Source organism: Daphnia pulicaria, chromosome 2 (assembly GCF_021234035.1).
Source record: "Daphnia pulicaria isolate SC F1-1A chromosome 2, SC_F0-13Bv2, whole genome shotgun sequence".
Lineage (NCBI taxonomy): Eukaryota > Metazoa > Arthropoda > Branchiopoda > Diplostraca > Daphniidae > Daphnia > Daphnia pulicaria.
This window is the reverse complement of record NC_060914.1, coordinates 7,342,868-7,356,974: the sequence shown is the minus strand read 5'-3', so window position 1 is coordinate 7,356,974 and position 14,107 is coordinate 7,342,868. Positions and strand designations below refer to the sequence as shown.

The following is a 14,107-nucleotide window of genomic DNA, read 5'->3' as shown; positions in this document are numbered from 1 at the left end:
AAGACCCATACGACACCTCGATGAGGGAAGGAGAGTAGGACAGGCCAGTCTAAGGGAACGGCTGAGGTTAGAAATTCTAACAGAATGGATAACGTTCAAAAATTCTGATGTTGAAGGCATAATTGATAAAACCGGGCTAACGGGATCAGACAAGCATTGAGTAGCGAGCTCATTGGCGCGTTCATTACCAGGGATGGTTACGTGGCTCGGTATCCAAATAAAGTTAGTACGGGTGCCTGAACTCAAAAGGTTAGATACAGTCTGACGGATATCTTTAATAAGGTGATGGGAATCGACGCGCTGACTATGGATAGCCTTAACACTTGAAAGGGAGTCGCTGAAAATATTAACCACTGCAATTTCAAAGTTATAGATATAGTCTAGTGCTTGTCTAATCGCCGCGAGCTCGGCCGAAAAAATGCTACTGTTATCGGGAAGTTTCCAAGCTTCATTTACATCACGGGAAGGGATGGTAAACGCACAAGCAGCACGGTTGTCTCTTATTAGGCTCCATCCGTGAAGACATGTTATTCGCTGGTTGGGACTCGTAAAGTTCCAAAAAGTGGCCCGGGCCAGGCCCGCATTCTGGACGGACATCTTTTTCGTGATGGGAAATTTAGAAAACTCGGAGTGGGGTGTTTGCCACGGCGGGGGCGGGAGAGGCCTAACAGTTGACGCGCTATTATTGAAGATGTTGAGATTGTCGATTAATTTAAGATTTTTACAGAGAGGGACGATGGCTGGGGTACTACGAGGTTTTCATTTAATATTTACGTAAACAAGAGAGCTGGCCGTTTGGTAGGTCATGTTAAACGGTTTGGCGTTAAGGTTCAGCAAGTAATTGATCGCCAGCGATTTCCACCGGAAATCGATAGGTTCAATGTTAAGTTCCCAATTCAAAAGAGTGACTGCAGTGGACTTAAAGGCGCCGATAATAGATCTCATTGCAGCATTCTGGAGCACTTCAAATGAGTAAGTCTGGGACTTAGAGAGAGACGATAAGACTACAGCGCCATATTCAAGTCTACTTCGAATAAGAGATTTATAGAGGCGGACTAGAGACCTGAAATTAAGGCCGATCTTACCTCTCGCAAGAATTTTAATGGCATTCAGATTACGAGACGCCTTGGCGAGCGTAATGCTGACATGCGCGTTCCAGCTAAGTTTTTATATCAAAATGAACTCCAAGAAATTTAAATGTGGTTTCAATGGGAATAGGCAGATTGTTTAGGGTTAAGGTTAAATCCTGATTCATAGAGCGTCTTCTCGAGAAAATGAGAAGGACACATTTGTCAATTGAAAAGACTAGGTACCAATCTGTGGCCCAGAGGCCAATACGATTAAGATACGGTTGCAACACTTCGGCCGCCCACACTTTAGATTTTGACGACGTATGAAGCTCAATATCGTCTGCGAAGAGCGCTGTGTGGCACAGAGGAGCCGGAATCGGGAAATCGTACATATAGGCTAGCCAAAGTGTGGGGCTGAGAACTCCACCTTGGGTGACACCACGCTTGAGGGCTGCCGGTGAAGATAGCTTGTTATTAATTCTTACGGTAGAGGAACGGTTAGTAAGAAAGTGTTTGAGCCAATTCAATATAGAACCAGAAATTTTCAATTTGGATAATTTGTACAAGAGGGCTGGAATCCAGACTGAATCGTACGCCTTGGAAATGTCAAGAAAAACTGCATAAGTATTCTGGCCTTTATTAAAGCTTTCCTTTATGTGGGACTCGAGTCTGACTATATGGTCGAACGTGGAAAAACCTGGTCGGAAGCCAGCTTGGAATTTCGGGATGCAATTGAAGTGTTCAAAGTGCCATTGGAGCCGAAATTTTATAACGCGTTCAAAAACTTTAGCCACACACGACGTGAGGGAGATCGGACGGTACGAATTGACGTCATTTGGAGGCTTACCTGGTTTAAGGAGAGGGACAACAATAGCAGTTTTCCAATGATTTGGACTGAAGCCGGATACGAAAAACAGATTAAATAAATGTAAAAGGGACCTGCGGTTAACTGGACTGAGCTGTTTAAGCATTTCATTATGGATCAGATCGGGGCCTAACGCTCTACTTTTTAGGTTCTGAAGGCCCGATGACAGTTCAGACAAAATTATTTTACTGTTAAGAGGGTTCGGAACCTCGGAGGAAATAGCGGCATCTGCTTTACTAGTAAAGAATTTCTCCTTATTCGCAGCTCCTGCGCAGGAGGGGGGCGTAGAGGTATGGGCCGACAATGTGTGTACGAACAGTTCCGCTTTCTCCTGGGTGGAAATCAAAGGTGCGCCAGAGGAATCAACTACTGGGTAATTGGAAGAGGGTGACGGAGCTGAACCGATCATTTTATTAGTGAAGCGCCAGATATCATTCGATTTGCTTGCATCCAGAGCTGTAATAAAATTATTCCACGAATCAGACTTAGCTTTTTCATAGCCTTTTTTTTTCAAAGCATCTAAACGATTGAGCTCGATTTTGTTTTCAATACAAGAAGATTTTAGCCAGCGTAGCTTGGCGCGCCTAGCTAAGGCAATCGATTTTTTAATATCAGCTGACCACCAAGGCCTACTTAGTTCCTTAGCTTGGTTGTTCCTGGGGGAAAATTTAAACATCGCGTTACTAGCATTCATAATGGAATCATACCACGTTTGGTACGCTACGACCGGGTCAGACAAAGAAGAAAAATTTGAGTTAGTAAGGTTGCTTTCAATAAGGTTATTCCACCCTAACCACTTGTTGGGGTCAAACTTCCAGGTAGACGGAAGGTCGGAAATGAAATCCATTTTCATATTTAGAGAAATACGGATGGGGACGTGATCACTGTCCCATGTAGTTGGACCAAGAGAGATTTGAGTCAAATGCGCTAAATCTGGAGTGGCGAAAGTGAGGTCAATTGTGGAGCACTGATTAGTAGAGGAAATCTGATCAATTCTAGTCGGGAGATTTGGGGGCGTACACAAAACCATATGATAATTAGAACTGAGATATTGGACAATCGACAACCCACATCTATTATTAGTCCGTGAGTTCTCCCATACGCACGGCGATGGGCATTAAAATCGCCGCCAGTAACACACAAATTATTAGACTGGTCAAGCAACGAGGCGATTTCCGACGGTTCTGCATCCCCTTTGGGGCAGTACGCCGAAATCAGGACAAGGTTTTTGCCATCGGGTAGTAAAATTGAGACCCCGATACACTCTATATGGGCAAGAATAGGAGAAGGAATTAAAGACGCAGAGATGGACTTCTTAACGAGAATGGCTACTCCGCCACCGTTTTTATCTGTGCGATTTTTAACAAACAATTATAGGCATCAAAAGCAACAGGGTGAGAATCGACCCAATGGGTCTCGCTCAACAAAACAATTGAGGGGTTAGAACTTCTGAGATTATTTTTAAATAAATCTAACTTAGCACGGTATAAACTTCTAGCGTTCCATTGGATAATATTAAGATGAGGGATTGTTTTATTCACTTGTTGTTTTGGGGAGACTTGTCATAAGGCGTTCTATGGAAACGGGACTGGGCCTGGCTCTGAGATGACGACACGTTCACAGACTTCATGAAGGTTGCCATCTCGGCAAATTGGTTCTGCAGACCTTGAATCGCACCGGGTACTCCTGAAAATGTCTCGATTTTCTCGTGAATAGCTGCAAAGGAATCAACTATTTTTTCAACGTTGCTTTTCAAAGTGAAAAGAGGTTGGATATCTACCACTAACTGGGAAAGTTTAGAGTCCAACAGTTTGAATTTCAAATGGAGACTATCAATTTCTTTCTGTTGGGCGAGTTCGATCGCCGAGGGCGCGGCTGGGCCTGAGGCAGAAGGAGGCGTTTGTGTTTAACTACGGAGAGTGGATAAACGCTGTTTAGCTTCGAACATCGAGACATTGTTAGCCCTGGCAAACTTGAGCGCATTCAAATGTAAAATGTACGCAGGGCATAGGGGGCTTCCCGTAAGATGGAGATCTTTCTGACAATTTAAACACTTGGCCTTGCTTTCACAGTTGGCTGCCGGTGGGTGACTGCCACCGCAGCTGGGACATTTAGCTGGAAAATTACAATGCGCGGCGGTGTGCCTAATGCGGTGGCATTTTGAACATTGCATGGGCTTGGGAGAGTATGCACGAACCACAAAGCTTCTATAGCCCAATCTTACTCTGTAAGGAAACGGTTGCGAAAAGGTGAGCACGACAACAGTGGATGGAGACTGAACCCCATCAACGAATTTGTTAACCCGATGCACGTGGGTAACGTGTTGGTCTTCCAAGAGATCTAACAGAGCCTCGCTATCCGATTCCGACACAGGGACTCCAACTATAACAACTCTAAATTCAGATTCAGATTTGGGTAGTTTACAAGAGACCTTAAGGTTGTTAATGCAGTTTAAATTCAAAATAGCCTGTTTTTGTTCCATATCGAACGGGAAAACAAAAAGGTCTCCCCCTGACGCAACTTCGACATTCTTAACAGGCTTGACTAAGCGTCCAAGATCATCAACAAAGGATTTAGTGTCAGCAAATTTGAGAGACAGGAAGAACCCGGGTTTATCAATCGCGGAGACAACTACTGGGGCAATTTTACTAAGGCTGCTGATGCAAAGTGATGGCTGCACGGGATTAACATGGTCGACTAAGACTTTTGGTGGGCGACTAGGCGAATCCTCATCATCTCCTTCGCTCATCTCTGAGATGCTACGTCTACGATCGTACATCGTGAAAATTACTAGACAAACGAGAGCCACGCGGGTCAAGAGCGGTTTTAGATACAGACGGACAATGAGGTTGGGCAGACTTACGTACGAGAGACGGCGTGGTTCGAAAAAGTAGCTGGAGGCGAAAATAGTCCTGGGAGGAGAGGTATGAAACGCACACAAAAAGGAAAAAAGAAGGAGAGACTTAACACGCGTCCGACTGCCATGAAAGCTCAAGGCGAACCCGACGTTTTTTAAGAAGGAAATAAGTAATTCAAATTCCTCCAAAATATTCGTCTGCTAACCATTACGTACACGTGTAAAATTTCTCATCACTCGGATTCTTCCTGTAAGAGTGATAGATGGCAGGCACATCATTAATAAAAAGTAATCGGATAAAAAGTGTAATAAAACAGTGTTCAAATCAGCGGAAAAATGATTCATTCTAAAAATTCGATACGATGCAAAATGAAATAAACTTTTAAAAGAAGTCATAAAAAAAATTAAAAATTTCCCATTGACGAGCAACGACATCAGCGCCACCACTCCAGACACGATGGTGGCTCCCTCGTAATGGAGTCGGTCTCTGGCACTTGTTGTAAAGGGATCTGAGAAGAGAGACGTGTTGTTGTCCATTCTGGGCTGTGTTTAATCGTGAAACAACATACACACACAGTGCTGTTTACTTTTGTTTTTTGTTACCTTCTACACTTAGTAAACTATAGGATCTGAGAAGAGAGACGTGTTGTTGTCCATTCTGGGCTGTGTTTAATCGTGAAACAACACACACACACAGTGTTGTTTACTTTTTTTTTACCTTCTACACTTAGTAAACTCTAGGATCTGAGAAGAGAGAAGTGTTGTTGTCCATTCTGGGCTGTGTTTAATCGTGAAACAACATACACACACAGTGCTGTTTACTTTAGTTTTTTGTTACCTTCTACACTTTGGAGTGCGTGTTGTCTCCCCGTCAGTTATCGAATAAGGTAATTGTTTTTAAGCTTCAGTCAATCACGAAATCCAATCGAATATTTTGCACGACTGTGTCGGGAGGTACGCGAAAGAATTGGCCGCCACACACATACACAAGTTTAGTCCATTGACCAGCACACATATACACGAGAAACACAGTCAAGTTTACTGCTATTTTTCCCAATCTTTTTGGAACGTTGATTTTTGATTTGGGATGGCTAGATCACACGCGAGTCGTTATTCTTTCATCGGTTAGAAACCAGCAGGTGAATGTAGAAAAAAATTCTGGGCGTGTAAAGGGAGGAGCACATGTTAAGTTTGTGTGTGTGTGTGTGTGTAAAATGTTGATTGTTAATCCAGTTAAGCCACTTTTTATTTCAATCACCCAAGATGGAAAGATGAATGGGTTATACAAAAAGAAAGCACCTACATGTGTCTATAAGAATGTTCATTTCTCTCAACGTCTTGTCGACCTTGACTTTCTTGTTAAGTCATTCGTGTGGTATGGCAGAGAGTTGCCGGGGTGACGAGGTACAGCACCGACAACATTGCAAAGCGTGAAAAGTGTTCGCCGGACATTGTCAGAATCGACTCGAGTCTGGTACAAAACGTCAGAAGCCCCCGGGGCGAAAGCCCTTCTTCATCTTCTGTTGCAATTGCAGTTTAAAACTTTTTTGAAAACTTCGTTTTGTTCGTTTAACTTCGTTTCACGCAATTTCAAACTACCTCGAGTGGCCTCTGCCAAGAACGGCGAAACGTTCTCGGTATATTCAAATTTTCCTCTTTTCCAATTTTGTAAGTAATTCAATTGGTACCTTCGGGAATGATAGGCACATGGATGCATCATGGGCTATTTTTAATGAATGCCTTACTTGCACATTTTATTTTAGTACGTATACGTACATTTAAAAATAAATTTCGCAGAAAGGGATAGCGGTGTATTATTCAAACGACCTTGAACCCCGTGTTATATGAACTTTCCATTTTTTGGGCCTAACAACGGAAAAAACCCTACACCCCTTTGAGGACCAACCCCCTCGTGTTGGTTAGGTTAGGCATTTTTTAAAAAAAGGGTAGTCGGATTTTTATGGAAGATACTGTACGACTTTTTGTTTATTATTTCCAGATAATGGAAAATTTGGCAGTTTCTCATCTAGAAGAATCAGAGCCCAATCACCACGTTGTTCGTGTTGGATGGTCGGTCGACTCTACTACTTATCAATTGGGTAAAAGCAAAAAATATTTTTATTGCCATGTCAGCGCAGTCACTAAATATTTGTTGTATTAGGCGCAGATCCATTTTCTTACGGCTATGGAGGTACGGCCAAAATATATGAAAATAGTGAATTCAAAGATTACGGGTTCCCTTTCAAATTGAACGACGTGGTTGGTGTTTACCTGGTAAACAATCTCGTTTGGCTCTTCCCTAGCAAGACAAGTTTTTTGCTATCGAAAAACGATTAATACAGGATTGTAGATCTTTTTACACTGATCATTTTTAATATATGGTTTAGGGTGTGGAAATGAACGGAAGTGCCCGTAAAACGCGTTCAAAGTTTCAAGTTTTACGGGGCTGACGCGCAACCCACGCCGGCCAGAAAGGGGGTTGAGCGGGGGAGGGGGGTGGCGCGTACCCATGGGAGAGGGGTGAGTGAAGGGGGGTATACCTGGGTGGCCTGGGCCATACTATACTAGCCCATGTTTCCCCATCTGCTCCCATGTCACCGGTGCCCTAATGGTCAGCATTCCGGGCTGATATGTCGAAGGACTTGTTTGAAAAAATAGAAAAGCTACTGGTACTTTTTTTTAAATTCAGAAAATTCTCGTTCTGGTAGTATCTCGATTCTCGACCTCCTTATTAAGTATGCTACTCCATGCTAGATTTTTTTGTATGGTATATAATTAAAAGAAAGAAATGCGGTTTTCAGAACCGAACTTCTTCAGATATTGATTGAATTTATTTTTTTTTCCATTTCGGAGGCGTAGGACATAAATGGCACCACCTACCTCCTTGACTTCGGATGAAAAACTGTTGGAAATCTGGGGACTGACAGAGAATTGACAAACCTCAACGAAAGTGCATACCACCAATGGCAACCGCCACCAATAGAATCAAGGTTAGTGCGCGAACCCCACCTTGACGTTGACTTCAATTAGATGATTTTTCTTCTGTTATTAGTTGACAAACCTCACCCTTTTTTTTATTTGAATGGAAGCGACGATGGAAAGCATAGTATATAAGTGGATTGTGGGCAAAAGTTAATACCTCGTTAACAAATGGGGGGAGTGGCATCCTGTGTATTTGAGTAATGTATTTTAAAGGTTGGTTTTATTTTTCTTATTATAGAAAGCAAGTGAAGGAGCGGAATTAATTGCAATGTAATTTACAAAGTCTCATTTCCGAATTATTATAGTAGTAGAGTACAAAACCCTTAAAAGAGGTTTTAAGAGTCAACGTATACAATATCGCGCTGATCAAAGGATCAACCCATCAAGGTTATTCATGTAACTTCGATTAGTCACTCCACCGTCCACCAAATGTTTCTTCAAATTATGTCGATTGCAGTCCTTCCATTGTTTTCGTGTTGCCTAGAATCTCGGACATTCTCCATTAGTTTCAAAGAGATTATCGTTTAATTCATTTTCTAATGAAAAGTATTTTTGTAAAGTGGACTGTGCATAAAGCGATTCAGATTTGAATATAAAAATTTTGAATGATTAAGTAATTTAACGTTAAATTCGTTTCTTCCGCAATGTTCATCGTAACTGCAATTTATATTTTATAACGTAGTCTACGCGAGAGATATCGCGACGTTTTTGAAAAGGTGCTCGAACGAAAGGAACTTTTTTTTCTTTTGTTTTTGTTTTTCAACTTTATTGTCACGTTAGTTCGTAAATAAATTGACAAGGCGGAATTTATTCGGTGCGTTCCTTTTATGCTCAATTTTAGCAAGTTCAATCAGTCAACAAAACCGGTTAGCTTTGTCTAATATCATTCCGTTGTTATATTCTTGAGACATCATTTTTGGACTTTTTAAAACTGAATTCAGCTTTATCTTGCTCTCTGATTATGTTCTTAGAATTGTAATGGATATTCTCCCATTAAAAATTGAGTATGTGAAACCTGATACCAAATACCTATCCTGGATTGTCATATGCCGATGTACCACTCCTGTCGTTGTGGCGTTAGCGCCAACAAATATTACATTGATTTTTTAAAACATAACACATGGAATGAAAACTTTGCATTTTTAATGAAGACTGGAAAATGTAGTGTTATAAAATAAGCTAAAAAACTGTAACTTATTTTAATTTTATTTTTATATAATTTTTCGCAGGATTTCACTGGCCCGCCACTCATCACATTCCAGTTTACGCACATCAGCAACGAGTGTACCACCTTTTTATGATTATTGAGCCTGAGTTGGTTTAGCGTAAGCCTTGCCCCATTTCAATGATCGTTTCAAGATGGTTTGAATTGTACCAAACTTTGATTTCGCCTGAGTATTTTGAATCCCTATGCTCAAACTTCGCGTTTATTCTTCAGCATTTCATCTCTTGAGCTGTGCATTTTTCTTTACAAGAATTCTCTACGGCAGTTTGTTTTTGCCTAATTTTGAATGGAAGGAGGGGGTTAAGTACGCTGTTGTGCCATCATATTGATTAACGAGTTGATTGGCGACAGTAGGAGTGGATATGAAATGCAATATCGACTGGTGAGTCTGGTTACTGTTCATTGACAACAAATTCCCATCGTGTAAACGCGAAAGAGCAAAGTTTATTTAGGGTCCACTTGGCTTTTACCTTTTGAATGTGCTCTGGGCGACGATTTTTGTGGTTATAGTTGCTTTATTTTCCTTGTTTTGCTTTTTGAGCGTCGTAAAAAAAGAGTTTATCCCTGAGATGTTTAGTTCACTAAATAACGGAAGGTTTAGAGGTCTTTATAGCAGCATAGGCTCCTCCTCCATCGGTCGACCTGAAAGGCTTTATTGGGATTTTTGAGTTTCGTCCAGTCTCGGAATGTGTGTGAACCAAATCGGCTTTCGTAGCTGAAAATAGTTTTTCACGTAATTTATCCGAATTTCCATTAGAAAATATTTTTTTTTGTCGTAACTTACTTTTCAGATCCCTCAGGCATGTTGTTAGCAGTACGACATGAGATCCTAGCGTGTTTTGCATACTGTGATCGTTGTAATTAGTGAATAGCTGCTGCTGATTTCCTGCTTTTTCATCGGCCGAGACTTTCTGTGTAGTCAGGTCCAGTTGGGTGTTGTAATGGTAGTAAAGTATGGGTTGGTCCAGCTTGTCGGTTGTTGTACATTGACCATTAAAATGTTGGCCGCCAAGGAGACAAAGACCGTGGCAATCTAGACATGATTCAGCAAGTAGCGTACAGTACTAGTAACAACAGAATTCAAGGATTGTACGATTACGTTTTAGCCTTTTGCGATAATTAGCCTCAGAGTAAATGAAGTAATAGAATTTTGAATTACCGAGTGTTGTATGGTGGCAATGCTTAGAGGATTGGATTGGAGAATTAGCGATGACTGCTTGAAAATCGAAGTGACAGCCAACACTTTATATAGTGCGGATTTTTGTTTCGTTGTAAGATTGCGCACAAGTTATTTCGCTGTTGGTATGGAAAATCAGCTGAAAGTCCATTTACCCAATCAAAGTCCTCCACCTATTCAAGGTCATGTTATACGTGTATTATTTTTAGGTGACCGTGAAGATGCGTGTTTAAGTCGACATCCCTGTCGTTTTTGCCGAAATATAGGTATTGGAAAATGTTTGATTGAACTGATGACCTTGCGCGTTCACCAATTTATCTTGTCCGCACCATGTTTAAATGTAGGAAATTGACGACGATTAATTTTTTTTAAATTCAATTTGCTCATTCCTTTTTAAAGTAATACGCTCATCAGTAAACGTTTAGTCGCTGGAAACTTTTTTTTGCTGTTTTTATTGGATAGGATTTTCGTAGATTAATTGCCGTACTTTTGAGTAACTTATCATGTGTAGTCAATCTTGATTCTTGACTAAGTTTACGTTATTTAACACTGTTGAAATTAACGAAAACTCATTTCTGCTCAATCGAGCAGTTGAGCGTAAATAAAGATGAAAAATCTTTTCTTTTTCGGTTCTGTGGTAGTTGGTTGGTTTGAATTTTCTTCTTTCTGGCACATTTTGGTTGATGTGAGAGGTGTGGTTGTTTTAAATGGATGGTAATTAAATTGCTAAATATGGGATATGATGGCTGGATATCAGTTGGTTCTATCAGACTTGGAAATTAGCATCTAGTGTTTTTCGCATGGACTGATGGTCGTTTGGTACGTGTGGATCAAATAAGGAGGTATCGTTCTTTCGTTTTCGGAAATACAACAAGTTGGTGGAACGTTCAGTTCTATAGAGAGAACTTTCATTTCCATAAAAGCTTAAGCTTACTCGTAACACCTTTTGATTTGATATAATTTCAGCTCTATCGTATATCTATTGGCATTATTCCAAAATTGAAATTCTGGAGAATTTTCCGACTTCCTTTATTAGTTCACTACAATTGACTAGTTTGTTGCGAATCTTTATATGGCACACGCGATGTTGCAGTAGCGCAAGGTACTGAATAATCGAGAAAGTAAAACACAAGATAATAAGGGAAAATGTCTCTTTTGTTCAATATAGACGTATTTTCTTAAACAATGAGTCAAACTTTTTTAGTTTCTTCTCCGCAATTTTTGTTTTTATTAAATAAAACGAACTGTTACACTGTTAGGCTTTGTGCGTGGAGTGCCAAATACTAATAAAAGTCGTAATCGGTCGTAATTAGTTATTCAAAATAATGTTTTGGGATGTCTTTTTCTCGGACTTATCACACACAGAACACAGGACTTATACGGGAACCACATCAGAAGAAAATAAAACCATCGCATATGTAGTGGGAAAATCCAAAAGTCCTCGCCCTACATCCATTTCGGTTAATCTGATGAGGAACTAGTCTCTCTGAGTAGACAGGACTGAATGTGTTTTGGATCCTTTCTTTTTTTCCGTTCAATTTTGAACATTGCAAACTTAGTGCACCGGGCTTGACTGAAGACTGGTCGTTTTTTGTGTGTTATTCCATACACGGTCCACTTGAGCTTAACTGGACGAAATATTACCTACTCATTGGTTTGTTAACACTGACATATAGTCAGATTCAGCTCTGTTTCAAAGTTGATTTGTCCTTATGCTTTTATTTTCTGAGCCAGTTGCTTTTCTTATCTATTGAAAGTGACTAGCATAACAGGCCTACAGTACATGTCTTGCTACCGTGACATTAGGTTGTTTTCACATAATCTGACGGTAAGCTGTAATTTATATAAAGACAAGTTTTATTGTTCTATTGACAAGATTTCCGGGTCTCATGAAATAACTAAATAAGTCAATTTGATTCCACGAGGTTGTTTTTCAATTTTCGCTTTTTTAATCGAATTTGAAACTGGGTTGTTTTTTCTATGGTAAAATTAGACCAAAGTCGAAAATAAGGCCGTCTTATCACTGTTTCTTTGTCATAAACTCGTGAATAACTATTCGATTTTATCTGTTTGAGTCTTATCGCTGACTTAACGAAACCAAAACCACTATATATTGGTTGAGATTATGATCCTTATGTTTTTGTTAAAAGCACAGCCCTTCACATTTCTGACACATGTTGATTGAATCTCTGTTTTGTTTCTCCTTCAGATGCGTATGGGGCAGGGAGGTCACGAACTACCTCCTTGACTTCGGATGAACAACTGTGGGACCACTGTGGGGACTGACAGTGACAAAGGATGGGCAAGCCTCTCCCAACAAGAGTGCATACCAACGGCTACCGTTACCGCTAGAATCAAGGTTAATGCGCAACCTTGACGACGACTTCAATTAACTGAATTTTATTGTGCTCAACTTTCAGTTATTAGTTGATATTAACCTCGCCCTTTTTTCTATTTTAGTGCAAGTTAAACTGAGATCGTAGACACTGAGGGGATTGTAGGCAAAAGTTAAGAACTCGTTTACAAATGGGCGGAGGTGGTGACTTGTGTAAATGTAGATAAGTTATTAATTGATTATATTAGACAAGCAAACAGGTGGAATTATAATCACGTTAACGTTCCTTCCCATGTCTGCTGGTGTTTTTACACCCGATTTCGTAGCTTTTGGTGAGATATTGAGGGATCGCAAAATGGGTCGTCTTTAAAAATCAAATTCGGTTCTTGCTTTGATCAGTAAAAACTTAATGAGTGATGTCTTCCACCTTTTGATTGCCTGTCGCCTCATCGGCAGAGGTCTTCTGGGAGCTAGTCTCGTAATTCACTGACAAATTTTTTATTTACAAAGTTATTCTCATTGGAAAGTCAAATTAAATCTTTCAGAGTAGAAAGACTAACGTTGATCAAGTAATTTTTCACTTATAAATTAAAGTGTAAAGGTTACAGAAATTTGAATCCATTTCTTGTTAACTGTATTTGTATTAATTTTTATCTGCCCAAAAGTCCCTAACAAATTGCTCTCTTGTGAATGTGTTCTGTAGGATTTTTTATAAATTTGTTTTTCTTTCAGTCATTAAATCTTGATACGAGAGACACCAGACGCGCATGGAACATTAAACTGTTGACACTAGACAGTCGTTATTCATTCGTGCAGAATACAGATAGCATTCACGGTCTGTTTGATTGTCGCTACCAATCGCTTCTGGCACGTTGTTTCTGAGCCACGCAAAGAAGAAAACTGGGAAAGGGGCGTTACAAATCTGATTTTTGAGGAGATGCGTACCGTATTCAAAACTTACATTCGATTTGACCATATTTAATTACCCCCTCTTTAAAAAAATCTTGCTTGTTTCGTATTCGGTTTGCAAAAGGGCCTAAAATAAAGAAAACAACTGTTCGCTCACGGCCTCCATAAAAAGCTGGTGTGCACCACTTACGGTTTAAAAAATTATGTATGTTATAATGTGCACGACTGCACATTCTTCTGTATTGGAAAGACTTGGAGTTATTTTTGAACTAATATATTTTTTCTTTTGAAATTTGAATCTTACACCATGTCGAGTTTAATTATTATTTTACCTAGTACTTTAAATTAGTAAATAGAAATTTGAAACGGTTGCTTGGCCGAGCGGTCTAAGGAGCAGGTTTAAGGCACCAGTCTCTTCGGAGGCGCGAGTTCGAATCTCGCCGTTACCAATATGTTTTTCTTTCTCTTAGTCATGTCTTAAGTACGTTTTTGTAATTTTGGAGGTATGGTACCTAAAATTGTTACGATACCATGAATCACAGAAAATATTTCTGTTTTGATTGAGTGGGCAATAGCTTAGATTGAGCCGAATCTTTAATCCATATACAATAAAAGAACAAGCTTTTGGGGGAGGGGCCTGTGTCTGTCACGAACATTATGGGGGAGGAGCCTGTGTCTGTCACGAAC

At 40.2% G+C, this 14,107-nt stretch overlaps 2 long non-coding RNA genes across 2 annotated transcripts; one reads left to right on the top strand and one right to left on the bottom strand.

Annotated features, from left to right (window-relative positions):
• The first annotated feature begins 7,657 nt into the window (after window positions 1-7,657).
• Window positions 7,658-12,724, top strand: LOC124325901. The gene is made up of 4 exons (XR_006915443.1): window positions 7,658-7,782; window positions 9,004-9,056; window positions 12,386-12,535; window positions 12,637-12,724. It is a non-coding gene; the product is annotated as an uncharacterized LOC124325901 (long non-coding RNA).
• On the bottom strand, window positions 9,670-10,525 carry LOC124325898. The gene is made up of 3 exons (XR_006915442.1): window positions 10,159-10,525; window positions 9,784-10,032; window positions 9,670-9,714 (listed from the first exon to the last, which is right to left on the bottom strand). It is a non-coding gene; the product is annotated as an uncharacterized LOC124325898 (long non-coding RNA).
• Window positions 12,725-14,107: the final 1,383 nt, after the last annotated feature.